The following is a 20996-nucleotide window of genomic DNA, read 5'->3' on the forward strand; positions in this document are numbered from 1 at the left end:
GGAATGGTGATTTTGATGGGGTTATAGCTGGATTCAATTAAAGTGTTTTCTTTGTTATATATATATCTGATATTTTCCTAAATACCAAGAGGTCCACTGGCTCCCACTAGCCCTAGACCTTTTCAGTGCACTTTTGCTCAGATGTAGCAAGTGTAGGAAGTGTCAGGCAGTACAAATGCAAGGGAGTTTTTTTCAGTACTTTGGCTGGTGTATTGCAACACACAAGTTCAGCTGATAAACATCATTTATATATACATATACAACCCAACATTTTCCCTTTTATTTCAATGGATGGTATCAATTTTGAATTTATTATTAATGTAAGATTTAGGGATATTTGCTGGAAGGCATTGACTTCAAATCCAAGAATATGGTTGCTTAGAGGCTTCTTCGCAGTACTTTTGTATCTTGTTTCTTAAAAGCTTTCAAAGTACTTTTCAAAGAAATGTCTTGAAACAAATTTCATTTTCTCCTTCAAAACATATGAAAAAAGCTTTCGGGATGTAACAGCTAAGTGATCCCTCCTATAGATTTAACTGTATTCTTTTTGTTTTGTTGTTTAAAATTTAAAAAACATTTTTTTAGAACAGTTATTAATAGTCATATAGGTATACTTTAGTTCTATGGAGGTAGAACATAAAAACAAACTAACTTTAGTGAACCCAAACTTATTTTACCTGCTATTTTATATGTGAATATGAAACATCCTCAGTGAAAGGGCATAAGAAAATAGATATACCTACTGTGATTCTGTCTCTGGCATTTCATCCCCAGAGTTTGGATCGCAGCTCCCTGTGGGAATACATGCGAGAGAGATGTGATCTCTGATGTGATCCATTGGGAATGCTTTTCATTAATTTAAATTCTCTGAAGGGTTCAGAGAACTGAAAGGAAGGCAACATCCTTGGAGGGATGTTCTCAAAGGCAAGGCATAGTTACTTCATCACACCAGGATCTGCATACTATCTTACGTTTGAATTGGTATTACTAGGTCTCTCTTAGATATTAAATGTAAGACACACATATTATAGGCATTCTGTTTCTAAACACTAGTCACCCACCTCTCATCCAGCATGGTTTGCATAGTCCCAGCTTTCCTCCTTGAGTTGTCACCTTATGGAACATCCAGAATCGTATTTTCAGAAGGAAGTGCTGGTTGTATATACATAACATGTTAGCCATAATGAACAGCTATACCTGGTGATACCAGTAGATTGCAGGTTTCATCACACTAATGAATCATAGGATTTTTTGGATTTTTTGCAACTTCATCAACCTTCTGTCAAGTAGAGAGGTTTTGCCCCAGTCTCGTGAAGACTATGATACTATTGTTTCTTTTTAACACAGGACATTTTTAAAAGAAAATGTAGATGTGCTTGGTTTACAGCAAAATTGATTTTCTTTTAAGCATAAAGCACAAATTCAAGTGCAAGTGTTTCAAAACTTTACAAGAATTTCAAAAATACTATTGAAGAAGGAAGAGCAAAAAACAGAAAGAAGCCACACTTTAAAAATATGTATTATAATGAGAGTTCAAAGCAAAACATTAGTAAACAAAAAATTAATTCAAAATAGAGTAACAGCTGCTCTTAAGGTAAAAGGTAATACAGTAAGGATTACTGTGATATTTCTTTGGTATAAAGTGGCATATTTTGAGCCAATCTGTACTTACGGATGGACTAATTAAGGCAGTGAAAGAAAATGTCTGGCATTAAATAGAAAATGAGAAAGTAAATCAAGAAAAGTGCCTAAGAAGGAAATGTTGAATAATTATCTGTCCTGAGATTAACACAAAATCCTTCTTACTTTGTCAGCTTCACTATTATTATTTTTAGCACTTCCCATACAAATTTTGCTAAATCTATGCACAAAGTATTTTGATGGGAAGTCCACTTTTGGATGGAATGAGCAAATCCATGGTGTTGTCGTTGCTGAGAGCACAGATGACTAGCTAGAGCCTTCGATACATCCAGTTCCCTGTGTCTCCATCTATTCTAATGGGACTGTAGGTCTTCTACTTCATGAGCTACATCTGGAAAAGCCCAATAGCACATACAAACCCTGCACGTGCAGGAAATAGGCACAGTAACTGCGAGCAAGTCGTCATCTGGGCAACTCTCAATGTCATGTGAGAATGAGGATGTTACTCATTTGGGTAAGTGTGATGAGGAAGTGCAAGTGCCTTTTATGTGCGTGAAGCAGATGCAGCACCAGAGACGCGATCTTGTTACACTGATGAAATTACTGCGTTTGAGAACAGCTTTTGAATGAAGTGCATGATGTCAGGCTAGATGTACAGAGACATAAGCACTCAGGACTCTCAAGACATCTCTGAGATGCTGTCTAACCTAAAGGTCTCTTTTTCCTATGTGCTCAAAGGAGTCGCTACCTACAGATCCTTCACTTTCAGATTTCACTCTTTCAGTGTTTTAGAAGTACCAGAAATTATCTGCCTGGGATGGCGTTGGAACGAGAGCTCTGAATTTCATCCAAACACACTGCTTCTAATCACAGCACTTCCCTGTACTGATTCTGAACTCATTGCTGGAGCCAAAAATCTGTGCTTGTCAAGGTCCCCAGGCTGCCTTGATAAGCCAAGATCTTTGCAAGACCTATTCAGAGAGAGGTCAAGCAGTGGCCTCAGAAGGAATCACGTTTTGAGATCTTTAATTTGTCCTTCATAAAACAGCAGTGCTCAACAGCACTTCATGTCAAAGAAGGTTCTCCATGTTGATTTGCACTTTCAAAATCAAGTGTCCTTCAGTGGAATTATATTTGAAAATGGAAGCACAGCAAGACCATTTACCTTAGGAACTAATTTCTCATGTTCGTAACTTAGAAGCACCAATGCTTTAGCAGCCACTGGGTTAGATAATTGGAAATAAGGATGATTCTTTCACAGAAAACTGACATAAAGGCTGACTCAGCCTGGATTTCCACTCTGTAGGTTCATTTTCAAACTGAAAAAGAGACTTGAAGTATTTTCAACCCATGAATCAGAGGAAGTAATTCACTGCTGTGTCCATTCTGAGAAAAAAAAGAAATCTAATGCAAAAGTAGGAAGAGGTGGGGACTGTATTTAGTTTGAGGAAATGTTGCTTAAATTTTGGTGTGTTGTTTTTTTGTTTTAAGAAAAGAGTAATTCTGGTTTAGACTCTAGGCTTCCTACTTAGGAGTAGGATTCAATGATCCTTATGAGTCATTTCCAACTTGGATATTCTATGATTTTCAATCACTGAAGTTTCTTAGTGTTGCCGAGGTAGCCTGAAATCTTAAGGGTGTACAGTATCTTACTTTGGTTTTGTCAGCACACTCCTGGCAAGCTACGTTATCTCTTAGTGACTTGCACCATTATCATTTAGTATGTGGAATTTCTGATCCTTGTACTTCCATAGGACATTCACAGAAGGAGGCTGAGAGCATGCAACCACAGAAGACTATTTGCATTTCTCTTCCTCTCTTAAAGCAGAGAATCCTCTAACAGAATGAGTCGTTAATATTAAAATGGAGGTAATCAGCAACATAACTGTAGGAAAATGGCACAGTTGGTTCATTAGTTAATATATTCAATGTGCCATAACACTGAAACACAAACTGCTTTTCCAATCCTGCTTTTCTCAAACATCAGAGCAGCAATGTACACAGCAGGCTAGGTAGCTGTTACGCACTGCAACTCTTAGTAGCATTTATACTCCCAGGAGAAGAAAATTTTCTTTCTAGTTGCACTCCTTTAGGCTGTGGTCATGACAATGCCAACACATCTCCTGTACAGAGGGAAGACCTGGAGCAGCTATCAGCAGCGTGACCCTGTTCTCCAAAGACCAAGGCTGTGTTGCTGGCTGTTTCAGTGGCCATCTGAAGCAGCCTCTGCAAGAGTACTAGGAACTAACAGTACTGTTCCCTCTGTTCTACTTTGCTACTATGTTATTATTCACCTCTACTTTACTCCCTGATTTGAAGCTCTGCAGTTTGGCCTGAGGGACACTGCCTTACTGCTTTACAAGTTAATGCAATTTTGCACAGTGACAGTTTGCATCTTTGGGCTGCTGAGTTCTGTAATATGCAAACACAGTTTTACCTGGAACGAGGAGGCAGGCTGAGGTCAGTGTTCTCCACATTAGCCCTCCTTGAGCAACAGAAGGGGCTGTGCAAACAAGTAGTGTCTGCATCAATAATGAAGTGGTCCCCGAACCCAGAACACTATTCTCAGGCATATCAGGTGCTACAGCAAAATACACCATTCCAACAGTGCAGTCTCACTACAGGATCAGGTCCTCTTTTTCTTGCCCTGATTTCATTGTATGGACATTTTACAGAGGACACCGAAGTCTGCATTTCAAATGTAAGGCAAAAGGTGTTGCAAAATACGCAGAACAAATCACCTTTGAAATACGAGTGACACAACATTGAATAAGGCGTGGCTGAAGAGCACGCGACACCAAAAATACTTCCTGCTCATTTTTTTTTACGAGCATTATCTGCATGAAATTCTGTAGATACACATTTAAAGTAAATATTATTTAACCATTTCTTACCTATATATACTGCACTATCTTTTATATCCGCAATGAAGACATGATGTGGTTTTCCCTTATCAATGTCATGCTCAAGAAATATCCAAGACCATGTAAGAGAACATATTTAATACTCACAGGTTTGACTGCAGCAATTTTTCAATGTCTGCCTCCATCAGAGTACTTATAACACATTAGTCATAATAGGCTGTAGATTCAGTTCATGCATTTTTGGATCCTGCGTTTTTCTAAATTTAAAACCACTTCAAATTCAAGAACAAAGGAAACAAAAGTCCTCTTCCTTTAACACTTTCTTGCTCATTCAATCCCTGTGATTTCGCTAGCTATCATGTAAGCAGTATTTGATGAAGCTGAGGTAGGCAAAATGATCAACCAAGCAGAGTGCACAAAGAGGGAATGTTACCATGAACAAGCAGAGCAGATTTTCTTTGCAGAGGGATGTAACATCACAGATGGTGGCTGCGTTCTGATTTGGGGGAGGAGGAGGGGAGAGCAGACCCACCTGCAGTAAATGCTGCTAAAATGGGCTGAGATCACTAGGACCACTGGGTGATCTCAGGAAGAGCAGCACAAGGCTTTGAAGCTCACTGAAAAAGATCCCTTTGAAATCAGTACCTATTGCATGCACCAAACCAAGGCCTGATCATTCTCAGGGTTACTGTGGGGAAAGCTCAGTCCAGCTTGGCTGCTGGCTCCCATGCAGCCATGTGCAAGTGATTTCTACTCCTCTTTCCTGCTTTCGCTAACCCATCCACTGGAAGAAGTCGAGTATCTGTAACTGGCCATTAGCACTGTCTTCTTGAAATCCAGCTGCCTCTGCCCATGTTGGAAGGTGGATTTAATTGTAGCTCCATAGAAGAAAATTTGTTTTCTAATCCTTCAGGCATTCCAGCCCTAGGACCTCATATTTCCTGGTTCTTCCCTCTAAACCATAGGATATGCTCCTTCTGGTATCCAAAAGGCTCGGTCTTCTGGTCTAAGCAAGATTTAGTCCATGCTCCTTGACGCATGACATTAACCTGAAAGGGTGGCAAAATGGACTGGATTCCATATGGGAGTTAAAGAGATCCCGAAGGGAAAATGGCATTATCCAGATTCAAACCAATGTATTCAGTGTTATTTGAGCCTTGAAAAAAAGCAGGATTCAGCCTTTTATTTTGCAAGGAAATGCTTAAAAAAAATTTTTTCAAAATTTTATATTGGATGCATCATTGTTGCATCTCAATAGAAGAGTTCTCATTAAGTATGAAGGGCCAGATACCCTAATAATAGCTTGTTTTGAAGAGAGAAATGAGTTGAAGTACTCAGCATGCCATCTTCTAATCAGGAATGAATGTTTTAATGCAATGCTTCCTGACAATCTCAATTTTGTAGTGCTTATATAAATGAATCTGTAGATATGCGTATGTTTTTTTAATTTATTGTGTGGGTGAAGAAATGCATTTCCTAGTGATACAAAATAAGATCTGACTACAAATGAAACCAGGGCTATCTGCTCAGGTGAAAAGCATTAGGTGATCATCACATCAGAGCTCCCCCATTTAGAGAAATACTCTGGGAATGATTTGTCCCACCAGAAGCACAGCTGAGAATCTTTTGCCTTGAATATTGCATCTGTGGATATACCAAGTCAGCACCCAATAAAGTAGCCTAGATTCAGTTCGAGCTCTTAGGGAGAGCCCATGTAAATGGCCTCTGGAGTTCAGATTCCCATTGAGCTTGTCCCCTCAGCAGACTGAAGGGTAGGAAGGCCTCTCAGATGCAGGAAATGATCTCAGTTTCTCTCAACTTTAAACTTGCCCACACCTCACTCTCCAGCTCACCCCACCATTCTGCCATCTCTACTTATTCACTACAATCTTTATAACTAACTGCCACTCATCTTATTCACTCGCATGCAGCTAAATCCTGATCTAGCTTCACCTTATCATTCTATCTTTTTGTACTTCTTTCCAGTTCTTTGGCCTGAAAAATTACACATCGTTTCTTTCTCTCCCTATCTATATTGAAAAGTATCCAAAAACCTGTTGCGAAGACAATAGCTGAAACAAAAACTGATTTGTGGTTCTTTTCTCTTACACAGCTGCAATGTCAGGTCAATAAAACTTTCAGTGAAGTAGATATGGAAAAAATGTTTATTGCTATGTTTGGGCTAATGGAAAAAAAACAGTAAGAATGGGGAACATATGGCAGATATTGCAGCACTTAAAAGTATTTCCAACCTTAGATCCTACTAGGCTGAGCCAAGTCCTCTCCAGCAAGTCCTATCAGGTTTAGCTGACTAATCTTCTGGAATTCTTCTAAGGACAAAGGAACATGCTGTGTGGTCAGACTGTTAAAGTAACTCAGGAAAAATCAGTGGCAGCTCCACAATGTTCCCCCTGGTTAATGATTGGTCGGGACGAGAAGGCTGACTGCAAGGTCTTTGATCCATGAATGCTTCTGTAGTAACTAGGGTCATCGTACTTCCTGTAGCGAGTGCATTTTGAAGTCCAAAGTCAGTAACCCCTGAGTAATTGGGACTGTTACTGAGCAAATGACATGCTTTAAAGCAATAACATTATGTTAATTACCTGGGTGAAAATCTAGAGGTGAAACTTTGTAGCAACAAAACAGAACTAGAAATTAAATTTGGGGCAATCCATCATAAATTCAGTCCAAAATCCTATGTTTGATCAGTTTATGGTTCATTGCTAATTTGAGCTCTGGAATGGGTCCCTGGAGAAATCACTTCTGACATTTCCCAGCCCTGGAGTTGTGGAGTGAAGCCAGGTGGCAGCGATGGCACCATTTCTGCAGAGAGGAGGAAGAGAGGGCTGCCAACTGAAACCCCTCTGATGGGGCACATGGATGTTTGCAGTGACATAGTAGTAGTGGTACAGGCTGCCCAGGGAAGTGGTGGAGTCACCAGTCCAGGGGGTTTTCAAGAAAAGGGTAGATGTAGCACTGAGGGACGTGGTTTACTGAGCATGGTGGGGATGGGCTGATGGCTGGACTTGGTGATCTTAGTGGCCTTTCCCAACCTTTATGATTCCATGATTGTATGATTTGGGAGGAGTGGGAGAGATGGGGACAGCTTTGGGTCAGTGCTGCACCAAGCTAACACATTCTGGTAGACTGTGATCTCCTCCCTGAGCTTCTGCTGCTCCAAAAGAGCAGATGCTTCTTTTTGGAGAAACGAGAACAAGGCATGCAGCATTAGTGGTTTACCTTCAGTTTGCTGCTGGGGGATATGATGCAAGCCAGAGATGGGAAATAATACAGATTTTTAAAATCAGTGTTCCAAAAGAACTATTAGGTGTCCAAGAACATAGTATTATAAAAAAAAACAATCCACACATTCCCATTAAGAAATTTAGTCAAACCTGCCAAACCAACATTGTAATATCAATATGAAATAACATACATTCTCATCCCCAGATCTCATTTTCTTAAATTTTTGTAGAGTGAGAGATGGAATGGTACCAGAGCTACTTTGACAGATGATAAAAGAACGCTGGAGTCACCTTTTTTCAAGGATTAATTATTCACTATAGCAAGGAGAGACTACAGCAGCCAAAGATTGTTTTATTCTCCCAGGTCCTATTCACAGTGAAGATGATACTGCATGGAAATTTAACTTGTATAATAATAAACACATGCTGTCTCAAAGGGTTCCAATGCCCTTAGGATATAGCTCAGATATGGGCCAAGCCATGCCCCTTCTGCATCTGCACAATAGTCACAATGCCTCTACAGCACTATGCAGATATACCTCCATCTGAAAAACTCTTTGGAGTACTTGTCAATATATGGGGCAGTACTTCCTACTCCCAGTTGACTGGAAACCATTAGTTAGACAAAAGAGGATCACTGTTTCCACACTTTTGCTTTTCCTAGTTTGAACGTAGTAAAAAAGAACGTCTGAATACTTAATATTCAAAAGAGGTTTAGTCCTCTTTCAACAACCTTGAATAACTGATAGAGAACAAGATAACACCTTAGTGGCAGCTTATTCTAATGATCAAAGCAGTCCATCACTGGGGAATGAATGTTCTACCTAAGCAAAAACGTTGTTAATCCCTAAAGAAATGTGCTACCTAGATGGAAAATTTACTTGAAATCCCACTATCTTTGTTTTAAAAAAAAGAAGGCAGTTTATATTGTTATCACAGACTTTCTTACTCTTGTGGTATATTTGGTTGAAACAGCTTGAGTGAAAACTGGGAATCAACATTGGTTTCTGCAGTTTGAATATCTCTGAGGCATTTCCCCCCTCTCCACAATACAGTGGTGAATAAACTGAGAATACTGCACTGCAAGCTTCTTCCATCTGAAATGACACATAAGAAAAGAACTGACTTTTGTTTCAATTTACATAGAAGATTAATCCATCTTCCCCACTTCATATCCTATGTATTTTGATATTCTAACCCAAATAGATCATGTTTATATTAATCAATCCTTCTAACTCTCCTCTAGCTCTCCAGTGAAGTCACTTCTCCTTTCTGAGAAGTGAAACAGATGAAAGAGTTCACCTTTTCATGACTACATCTATTTAGGGGTGGCATCTGGAAATGCCCCATTTCTCTATTTATGGTTATGACTGCAGCACTTGGCATCAGAGCCATTTCTCCTTCTATCTCACTATTTGCTTTAGTGAGGCAGTGCACCTTTTTTATTTTCCTCATAAGCCATGTTTTGTGAAGGAGAAGGTTCCGCTACAGAAAAGAACATCAGGAAAATATTTTATATATATATATTATTTATTTTATATATATTTTATATATATTTTATGTATGTACAATAAATAATATATCTCTATATAAATAAAATATCTAAGATGCCTTGTGTAGATTCCTAATCACTTGCAAAATCAAAGAAAAAAATAAAGTACAGTTCTGGATTTTAGGCCTTATTTATTGGGACTGAACTAGACCCAATTAACTTTATACAAACTGCAGAATGATGTGGAAATGAGAAATACTTAAAGCTCTGACTTGAGGATGGCTGTAGCCAGAATTTCTTTTATTTAGCAAGTGGATGGATGGCTAGATGGTTGTTTGAATAATATCATGCAAATGCTATGAGTTTCTGAAACTGCCTAAAAAAAGGCAGACTTCTCTCTTATATCATAGCTTTCTAATCCATGTTCAATGCAGCAGAAGTACAAAGTAAAATCCATGCAGCCAGTACTTGCTCTTTTGTTCTTAGTCAGTAGGGAACTATCCATAGCAATACTCTATAGGACTGAGTTATCAACTGAATTAAGGACAAAGTGAAATTATCAGTAGTGTAGATGTACAGAATTCCCACTGTTTAGAAGATATAATGCATAGTTCTTCACTACTCATTTTCTAGTCTAAACAAGAAGACACCATAATATTAATTTGAACTTACCTGATTTGTGTTTATTGTTCCTGATGCTGATGCGCTGCATTTCTGTAGGAGGAAGATACAGGAAGAGATTAGCTGATACCCATGAGAACAAAGATAAATTACTGAGAATAAATTATCCAGTTTAATGTATCAAAGCCTATTGGAAGTAATAGAAAGAACATTTATCAGAATGCTGGGGGAACATGTGATCCTTGATTGTCAGCCTCTATTCATTTAAAGAAGACGTATCGTTCTCTGGGGAATTAATGCATTTTATGGGAACTTGAACAGTTAGTCATTACTCATCATGTATATCTTTGATCCTAAATAAACCATAAATTTAAGAATAAGCTTTTAAATTATATACACATGGGTTTTGATTCATAGGGCACTTGGAGATATGTCATAGTTTGTTGATTTAGTAGGACTGCCTATCTAACTGATTAGACCTAATCATCTTTCTGAAAATCAGCTATACCTTTCAATTTTATTCCATTATGCAAAGTGGATCCAGTGACTCAATGAAGTTACCAGTTTCTTTTCACTGAGTTTAATGGACTCTCTTGTGCCTTCAATACAGCAAATGGTGATACCAACCATCTCACAGACTGTTCTGTAGCCCTAGAAAAAGAGCAGAAAAGGCTTCTACACTGACCCAGGAATTACCCAAGAAATTTTCTGCTTTGGAGCAAGCTTCTCAACTGGTTTGTAATAAATTTTTAAGATCAATGGGAAAAAGATGTTGTGTTCTTTATTTAAGCATTTTCAGTATTATTTCTCTAGCTTTACATATTTTCAAAATACAAGGTGTATTTCCTATGAATGTCTGTCATCATACCATCGTTATCTTCCCTGATGCTCAACCTCAGCAACAGAAAATAAACTAAACTTGTTATAAACATGATATAAATTACAATCATTGCTGAAGATAAATGAGGAAATTGTTCAGTGCTACACATGGTAAAAGGTCCCTACTCTAATTAGTTAGCAGTGCGTAAGAGAAGAAAAAAAATAGCAAAAATACAGCAGAGGGGCTCCGAAATTAACAAGAGCACGTAATGATGTTTAGATGCCAAAGTCTTTGCATAAGGGATTTTTCTGGGCAGAAAGAAGAGAATTGGTGCACTCCTGCATCTTGTCTGGGGATGCCTGTGAAAAGTCAATCCATCTGTTCATTTTCCACTCTTACTGATTTATGAGCAGAAAAATACAGGCTTCATTAGTGTGCACCTCTGTTGAAAGATGCAGCTAGGAAGCTGTGCACCCAACAAGCATTAAACCTGATAAAAGCTTTCTACAAGCAGTGTTTTCATGTCAAAGCCAATTCTGGGTCAAGCAGCTTATAGTTCTTCAAGGTTTATCTGAGATTCTGGATTTGGCATACCTTTCCTTGCCAGGCCAATGCAAATTAGAAGCACTTCCCAGAAAACTTCTGATTGCCTATTTGCCAAACCACACCTGGCAGAGCTGTATTCCTGAGCTATAAGACAACAAAGAGATAGGAATTCCTCTCCTTTGAAATATTTTGTAAAAATGTAATGCACGTGAACTGAATTCTCTGAACCCAATGTGCTCTGGATCTTGTCTGAAGAAACGCGGAAAATCCAAGGATTTCAATTTTGTACAATTAACTGCCCTTATTATTTTGCAGTGTTATTCATAGAGTCATAGATTTATTGTTATTGTTCTGCTTGATCATAACTGCAACAGACATGCCATTTAGTAGCCTTACTGGCATTACAAAGAAAGAGCCATCCTTTGAATTGCTTTTTTGATTAATTACATTTATGCTGAAATCTAAAGCTTGTTAAAGATCTTCTAAGAAAACGCATCCTTCTGTCAGAAAATGTGCCAAATTACATTTCTTTCATGGGAACACATTGTTTTCAGTAAAATGAGCATCAGAAATGGAAATGGAGCAAGGGAAATTTTCTATAGGAATAAACCAAATGATGCAAAATGTACGTTTAAAGATAGTACTGGAAAAGCTGAGACCTAAAGTAACAGATTTTTAAAAATGCCGTTCTTGATGAAATCTTGAAATCTGAAAGTCTGCTGTGATTCAAGAATAAAAAGATGCCAATATTTCAGAACTATTCATAAAGTAGGTTATTCTGTTTTTTTAGCTCTCGTCTGTAGAGTCTATCAAGTGTCAATGACAGTAAAGTTCTGCATTCAGCTCCATCTTCACCCTGCTTGGGGCTGCAGGGTAAGAAGACCTACCACAGAAAAAAGACTGATAGCATGGAGTGAGCCACATAAATGCATTGGACTCTCAGAAATCATTTAGCTTCAAGTCAGACATATGGGAAATAGACTGAATTATGTAAAATATCTCTGCAGCATCTCTGCAGTTATACCACCTTTGGTCCATTTTGAGATTTAGATCCATGTTTAATAAATATTTAAGCATCTACTTTACTTAAGCACAAGTAATAGTGCAAACATCCACTCATGGGCTCAAAGCAATGCATACATTTACCTAATTAACACAGAAAGTTTTGACTAAGTGGTTGTTTTACAGTGTATTTATAGAGTTCCCAGAATATCCAAGTTCCCATCTCAGTGGGAGGGAAGAACTACAGGTGATACGGTATGATTTGCTCACAGAATCTCTGCACTGGGATTTTTTTTAACCCTGTAACACTCCTTTGTGAAGACAGAAATGCAGATACAGTTTTCTGTGTTCTTCAGGGCTTGAGCTGTTATTTTAGATTCTGTATTTTCCACTAACCTTGGATTAAACAGGAATCATTTCTCCCTATCCAAAGTCCTCCCTGTGACAGCTTTACTGCCTAAGTTTTGTTCCTGTAGTCACTCTCTCTGTGCTAAGCTCCTGACAGCTACAGGGAAGGAAAAGGCTCAGATCTGCAAAAGACAGCTATTTGAAATTCTTTACATTCTCTTTCTCATAACCCTATTACACTGCTGTCAATTTTTAGCCAGCTTTTACTATAGTTTATTTCCAAGCAAATGCTATTTTCAAGGAATGTACCCAACTGGCAAATATGGAAAATGAAAACACTCTGTTCAAAGGACAAGGTCAGTGGTGTTACAAGTTTTAGATATTTGCATGAGCTAGCAATGTGCTGCTAGCCATTATGGCCTAACCAGCCCAAGACAGGGTGAACCTTTAGAGATTTTCCATTCCTGACTGCCCTGAAAAGAGTGACCAACAATACATTTTCCACTTCTATCTGGTCCTTCTGCCACCTGGGCAGATTTTTGTTCACAAGTAACCAGAACTTTGCTAATCTTGTTCCAAAAGCACTCAGCAAACAGACAGTCCTTTTTAATGATCTAGTCCTGGTCAGTGAGTTCAAAGGATTTCTGCTGTTAAAGGCAGCATCTCAAGAGAGCATTCAGTATCTTCCACAACCCATGCACATTGCTGCAGAGGAACTGAATTCACATGAGACAGAACTGGGAATATCCATCGCTTGTGCAAACTCTTGAGCAAGCCATGTCCTATATCTTTGATCGCTCAAAATATTTGGCAATTCTTCCCCCTGTGCTTAATGAAAAGGCCACAATGGCACAAGTCATCCTAACCGTGACTCTGATTTGGCCACGCAGCAGTTCTGCTTCCAATTCAAGATGAAGGAAATGGTAAAAGTTATGAAAACAAGTACGGGTGCTTAATAAGAAACAAAAATGTAAGCAGCACTTCTCCAACTCATAAGAAAGTTGTTTTTTACTGGAATCATGTCTTTTGTCTATTTTTATCTACAAATTTTAGGATTCTGGGATTTTTTTTGTGATCCGATTGTATAATTTCTGCATCTTTAACTTCATTAATAACATCTATGCAGTATTTTCTACTATACTCTACTCAGCTTGATAGCTTCTTCCCACAGAAATCAGTTAGGCCTTCATACATTTAGGAGAAGCAGGAGCTGGCTTTCAGGGCGTGTAGTAGTCTGCACAACAACTAAATTTCCATTTATGTTACTTCTTCCACTTAAAGTTAAGTACAAGCGGAAAGATCTACCTGCAATTGATGGGCTGCTGTTGTATTTTTGCATTGCTAAAACTATTTAGTACATACTGCCCCAAGTGCAACAAAATATTGCGAAACCTGAACTTTTAGCATAACCACATACAGAATATAAATGTGCAGAGTTAGAAGAGGACAGGTTGCAGCTCTGATCTGTCCCCTAGGCACTGGGGATTTTCCTAGGAGCAACGTCTTTTCACTGCCAGCTAACCTAAGGGCACAGGAGCCTGTTACAGATAAGCCAACCTTATGGCTCTTGTGCCAGCCAGAAGCTATGCTCTTTTTACCTCTTCCATACAAAGCAGCTCTAGCTCTGGTGCACATTTGGCCTTGTTGACCTTGGCCTACAACTACTGAGAAGAGTGAACCCAGAGGTTAAGTAATACGCTATGGACTCTCACAGCTATAGCTGACATGCTATGGACCAAGGTAATCTCCAACAGAGTTTGAATATTGAATACTAATACACAGCCATCTTTTGAGATGGATGACTGTTGTTAAAAGCAACATAAAACACTCCTGTGATGTACCTCTTCTGTACAGAGCAGCTGCTCCCATTCCTGTTTGGTTCTTCATCAGAGGGGTGGAGTTCAGAGAGGGAAATGTGAGAACTCAGACGAGGTGCCAAGGTTTTTCTGCAAACATATTCTTCCTCATAACAATGACTTGAAAACAATCAAACACCTTGAGGAAATACAGAACCATCAGCTGTCACAATAGATAGCAGACATTACCTTACAAATACTACTATTTGCTAAAAGTCATCCCCCAGAAGGATCTGAGTTTCCCTGTTTTGAATGAGAAAAGCCAACAGGAAAGGACGGGTGGGACTGAAGCAGCCTTGACCCTTTCCTGTTTCAACGTAGAAATGAGAGTTTTCATCCATCTGGGATCCAACTGCCCACCCATCCAGACAGAGGGACATACAGCTCAGCTGTTAACTTTGCAGACTTTCAGCAGGGAGACAACTGTACATCACATGGGGAAGCTGAACATAGGATGGAAAATATAAGACAGAAAATGTTTCTGGAAAAAACTGCCCATTGCTTTTCCATTGTTTGTGCATTCTAGTTGTTTGGGGAATAATACACCAAAAATCTTACTAGCCAGAAAACAGCAATAAAAGAGTCTGATTGTTAACTTTTTAATCCTTCCCCTTAATTTTACAGTTTTCTACTTTGGATTTGTTGGTGACAGTGGCAAAGTCCTTCATCATACAGCCTCTATGGGTCATAAAGAGGTAAGGGACAGATTATGAGTAGCAGAAAGGGACTTTCAAATGCTCGTTTTCAAAGTCTACTGTAGATAAAAATGCAGTAGGTTCCTGAGCTGTCATACCTCAATATGCAATATAGTCTGTCAGAGAGGTGAATAGCAGCTTTTCTCTCTAGCCTTTGAGGTGTTATCGCCAGAGGCTCTTGGCCTCTCCATGCAAACAGTCATCCCTGAGCTACTGGGATGTGGCTTCAGTTCCACTTCATCTTGCTTAAGAGGAGATGACCTCCAGCAGCTGCTCATGTATGCCCCTACAGCCATTTGTTGGGAAGGTTTGGGTACAACTAACCCTGTTCTGTAAGAGAGTCTGCACTCAGGGACCTCTCAATATCCTTTAATAGTCCAGCCCTGTCTGATCTTTTGTATTTGAGGGCAATGCTGCCTAATGCTGATAAAGTTGCCCCTCAGAACCTTTCTACCCACATAACAGACAGTTCAGCAGCAGACAGAAAAAGCCTAAGGCTGTGGTGATGGTATTGCTAGTGGGGATTTGCTCATGGAGCTGCAGAAAGCTGAATATTCTTTTCTTTCAGTTCTGTAGTCAGGCAAGGATATACAAGGAAAACAACTCATGCCCCTGTGTTGTGGTTTCACCCAGCAGGTAGCTCAGAACCACACAGTCATTCGCTCACCACCACCCCTCCCAGTGGGATGGGGGAGAAAGTAAGAAAAAAACAAAGTAGAACTCATGGGCTGAGATAAAAACTATTTACCACAACAGAAAAGACAGAGGAAAAAAAGATAATAGTAATAATAATATATAAAATATATATACAAAACTAGTGATGCGCAAGCAATTGCTCACCACCCATCAACCAATGCCCAGCCAGTCCCCAAGCAGCAGCTGCCCATCTGGCTACTCCCCAACATACCTCAAGTTTTTTCTAGCATCTTCATCCTTCTTTCTTCCACAAATGCTGCTTGAGTATTAATTTGCATGTGAAAGTATGTGCTGCTGTTTTCTCATGCAAGTCTGGGGGTTTGCCCCTAAGAAATACAAACCGTAGGGACACATTGCATATATCTCTTGGTAGATCATACAATCGCAACTCAGCAAAGATCTTCAAAGTATAATTTTCTTCACGCTTTATAAATTTCTGCATATTAAAATGTGCATGACTGTGTTGTCTCTGAGGTTTATTTCACCTGTCCTACAAGAAGAATTTAAGAGATCAACAGTGAAGGAGCCTGCTAAGAAGGGGGGAGAATCGAGGCTTTCCTGTGCAAGTGGAGCCTAGTTGCTAGGACGTGACTTGAGATCCGTTTCACGTTCCTTGGCCTTGTGTAATTCCATTTCTTATCAGTATCTTTGCAGATCAACCTATTCTGTGTAGCAAAATTTGAACCTTTCATCGAATACTCCTATGGAAAAAAATGTTCTGTGCCCTCTCTACCAAACCTGCTCAGTAAATTACAGAGAGCAGCCCAGGTTTCAAAGCAGGATCTCACATACTGTTCAGCCACCAGAGACAGGTACTATATTTTGAGTCTATTTTGGCTGCAGTTTTTGTGTGCTTTTGTGTATTCAAGGTTATAATCCTTGGCTGAGCCATTTCATCAAATATCTTAAGGATCTAATCCCTCCCTTGCTGAATGGTGGCAGAACTCCCATTGACACCATGAAAACAGGATCAAGCTCTTAATCTTTTATGCAAAGCATAAACGCATTTTTTCAACTCTTGAACCCCAAACACCACCCATACCACTGCGTTTTTCTGTTGCATATTGTTTAGTATTTGCCCAATGTAGAGTTTGCTATAGTTTGTGTTTAACTCCCTGAAAATGAAAGAGAAAAAGGAGAGGGAGAGGATCTGTAGAATGCGGATAAAAAAAAAAATCTGCCAAGAAATTTGAAGGCCAGCATGAGAAGTTTCATGGAAAAGAAAGCAGGACAACACTGTGTTAAAGGAAAAAAATGGGTAAATTGACCCAAGTTCAACTGACATCAGTGAAATTATAACAGTTTTAGCCTGTCCACTGAGTGTTCAACCTATGAACAGCAATGGGATTGTCATGGTTTTGTGATTTTCAGTTATTGGTATTCCACATCATAACATCATGTAGTGGATATACCTGGTTCTCAGAAGAGGACTACTACATTCCCCACGGTACTTTGCTCCTCTGTTACCATTTCCAGCCGGAGGGAAAAGATAAAAGCTCGCAGTATAAAAACTTGCAGATCACGAGACCTCGTCCCTTTTCTGCCCGTCTCTCGTCTTGGCAGCACCTCGCTCTCCAGCCGTCTTATCGTCGGTAGTAGAGTAAGGCCTACCTTGATTTTGGGACATTCTCTCTCTCTGTATTGGATTTATCAGCTTAAATTGTAATTATATTGTATTATAGTGTGTTGTTTTGCATTCCGATATCTTGTTTAGTAAATTAGTTTGTTTCTCCTCAGATTGTTGCCGCTGTTCTTTGCTCTCAGGGCCATCTCCTTACCCTTTTCCCCTTTTCCCTTTTCCCAGGGCGTGGACCCGTGGATTCCCCGTCCCCTTCGTCACGGAATCGGGCCTAACGCCCGTAAACCACTGACAGGGATTTTAACATATTTAAATGATTTCATTTACACAAATATTGTCTGGATTTTGAAATCTGATGACAATTTAACTCATACCTAGCCTACCCAAACCGTCAACAATTCAGCATAAATACTAAACTCAGTTGCAATTAAAAAGTTGAAAAAAAATTGCATATTGTAAAAAGCCTCTTGGAATGGTGTATAGCAAATATGCCTTAAAAGAAAATAAAAATTTAGGTTGGATTGTGTATTCCATTGTAAATCTTGAGTAATACCAATGAAATCATTTTAAAGTTTCAGTTCAAAGTCCTTTGCTGGACTTTCCAATGTATTAAAAGCAAAGCTGTTTGTTTGTTTGTTTGTTTGGTGGTTTTTTTATGGTTTTTTTTTTTTTAGTCTACAGGAAATAGAGACTGATAGCAAATAGACAAATTGAGATTACTTTTCTTTCTAAAAGTAGTATATTTCATTGTAGCTGATGTTCAAATTACTCACCAAATCGAATTTTATTTTCTTTGCTGAATTTTGTTCTGAGTTTCAGTTTAACACATCAAGCACCAATTGACATTTCCTGGCAAAGGATAGAAACCATCACAGCGTATAAGAAACCCACCCCAGCTGCCTTGGAGTGATGATATCTGCTTGGTAGCATATGGGCCCATCCTATGGCACTTACAGGCTTCTCACATTTATGGCTACAGAGACAGTCAGAAATACCCAAGGAAACAGATTTGCCAGATTAGTAACTTTAAAAAGTTGTATGAGGACATTTGGAAGAGCAGCCAAATGAAAGACAGGAAAATACCCACCAGATGGCTGTGGCCAGCAGCGCACCAGGAGTGCCCAGATGTCGTGTACCACACCTCTGCATCACATCGTGCTGGGGCTCAGCTCCCCTTGACAGCTGAGTTATGAGGTTTCATCCCTGTCCTCTGTGAAGTGGGCTTTCCTGTTTTCATTCCACAGCTTGGCACTGATTTTCAGCTAGGATAACTGCCCGTAGATCTTGCGCACAGTGCTGGCAATGCTGTACAGAGAGTGATATAAAATAAAACCTGTGTCTTGTTATCATTCAGGAAGTACTCCATAAAGTCTCAGCACCATGAGTGCTGATAATGATTTACCTAGGAAACTAAAGCTGTGCAATCCCTCTCCAGCTGTCATAGGTTTATTTCATCCACCACAGAGAAAAGTGACCCCAGGTACACCAGGCACATCTGCGAGAACTCCCGTCAAATGCACTGACTGCAAATGTTCCTGCATCCTGTCAAGTCTCAGGAATGGGACACAAGGTTGGTGTCTCCTCCTGTTGTACCAGTTGCCACCTTGTCTCTTCAGAGGACCTTTACCCATGGCATTGTGGAAGCCATCACATCTGCCTATTTTCTCTGCATAAACAAAGCCCTTGCCTGGGAATTGCTCTTTCTTCTCTCTTTCACTGTATTTGTGGATAGGTCATGACCATTCTGTGGCTTTTGAAATGCCAACCGCTGGGCCTTTAATCAAGCACCTGGCTCTGTTCAAACTGAAAATCATAAAAACAGTTCTTGGGTCTCTCTTCTGCCTCTTAAAAAAATGATTCTTTATGTCTTTGAATACTCTTTCAGGGCTTTTTGCATCCATGCAGAAGGGAGCTCCCCTGAGCAGGCCATGGATGCAGAGTGAAACTTGGGGAATGTTTGTATGATGTCTGATCACCAATGTCAACTCACTTTTGAAAAGCAAGTGAAAGAACACAGCTGAAACCAATTCTGTATATGACACCTTGGCCAGTACTTGTCCCTTTTATGTGTAAAATGGCAGTGTTACTGTCTGACTCTGCAATGATAACAGGGATTTCCCTAAGGTCACCAGTATTGCCTTGGAGTAAAATTATCAGGTAGAGTGAACAAAGCCTGCAGCATGCTTTGAAAAGGGAAATCACAGCTTTGTTTTTATTTTAGCTGCTATAATAATTCACCCCAGCTCAGTAAACACTCCCCACCTTAATTTACATAAAAGCAGAGAAGACCCAGGATTTGTACCTGTTCAGCTGCAGAGATGTTGGGTCCAAACATGCCTCATTGCTCTCCTCCATGCATGGATCATCCTGATGACAGCAGCATGCCTTCTGAGAATGAAGATACTGGAAGCATGTGGCTGCTCTTGGCAGGACAGCGGGGTTTATTTCTTTCCTTGTTTGTCTTATGGAGGCTGTTTCCAGAGGTTTGGATTTAGTGCTGAGATCCAGTGTCCTTGGGGCATTTTCTTGCTTACTGGAAAGGGAAGTTTATGTGTATTTTGGGAAAATGTGTTTTAATTTAGTTTGCTTGTTGTTTCTCTTTTAGGGTCTATTTTTTTTTCCAAGCAGCAGAAAACTAAAATTATGAGTTTCAAAGAGTCCTGCAACTGTACCAAACACGATCCAGATGCAGGAGTGAAGAAAACATTTGCAATATGATCCAGCTATGGTTCAACCAGCCACAACTGCCCCATCAGCCTTTTCAGTGTCTCCCTTTGTCCTCTGTCACAGATGAATAAAATGCCTGTGGGAAATGATTTGCTGATAAAGTAATAGTAATTCTTCTTTCCGAAATATGTTTGGCAACATAGAAAGCTATTCTGACCACTGTACTCAGGTTGCCCCTTGTCATTAAAAAATAGTTAGAAGCAGGAACCTTTAAGCAGGAACTGGCACAGTGCTCACTACAAGCAGAAAGCAGCAGCAATGGTGAAAGGAACACTGTGGGGCATTACCCTGGGAGCTGCATGGCATACTGCTGAAGGTCCTGCCCCAGTGTTTCTCTGCATAGTGATTAAAAAGAGGTCATGAATTCCATCACCTTTAAGCAGAACCACAAGAACATCTGACAAGCAGAGCACTTGGGAAGGAGACTAAGCAACATCCCCACAGCAGGTTATTGTGCATCCTTCATCTAGAAATGTTCTGGGGTTGTTTTGCATCATCCCATGCTTCCAGATAGCTGAGGTCTCGATAGCATCCACTCTGCTTATTTTACTGAGATGGAGGGATGAAAAGTGAAGTTCATTGTGTAGAGCCTTCCCTGCTTGGCTCTGCAGCTCCCTGCCTCCAGCTGCAAGCTCAGCAACACCAAGTCTTCAAGCTCAACAGAGCTCTGTGCTGCAGCTGTGCCCAGCAATGCAGAAAAGCACTTCCACTAACTTTTCCTGTCAGCCTCAGCACTTAGACTGCTGCTGCTCCCCTCCCCAGGAGAGCAGAGCTCCCACTTAACCTACTGGAGCCACCTGCTCTCCCCTCAGCAAGCTGCCCATCTTCTGTAATACATTTCCCTTACAGAGGAGGTTTGGTCCC

At 39.8% G+C, this 20996-nt stretch overlaps 1 long non-coding RNA gene across 1 annotated transcript in view; it reads right to left on the reverse strand.

Annotated features, from left to right (window-relative positions):
* Positions 1–20996, reverse strand: part of LOC110400029 — a 79765-nt gene that overhangs the window by 13068 nt on the left and 45701 nt on the right. Inside the window, exons 7-13 of the long non-coding RNA XR_002439545.1 lie at positions 19708–19938; positions 18493–18710; positions 16038–16152; positions 14421–14574; positions 9915–9956; positions 1062–8847; positions 744–792 (exon numbers count right to left, since the gene is read on the reverse strand). This is a non-coding gene — a long non-coding RNA (uncharacterized LOC110400029). The remainder of the gene's footprint in view (positions 1–743; positions 793–1061; positions 8848–9914; positions 9957–14420; positions 14575–16037; positions 16153–18492; positions 18711–19707; positions 19939–20996) is intronic.

The sequence above is a fragment of the Numida meleagris genome, chromosome 5 (assembly GCF_002078875.1).
Source record: "Numida meleagris isolate 19003 breed g44 Domestic line chromosome 5, NumMel1.0, whole genome shotgun sequence".
NCBI classification, from domain to species: Eukaryota; Metazoa; Chordata; class Aves; order Galliformes; family Numididae; genus Numida; species Numida meleagris.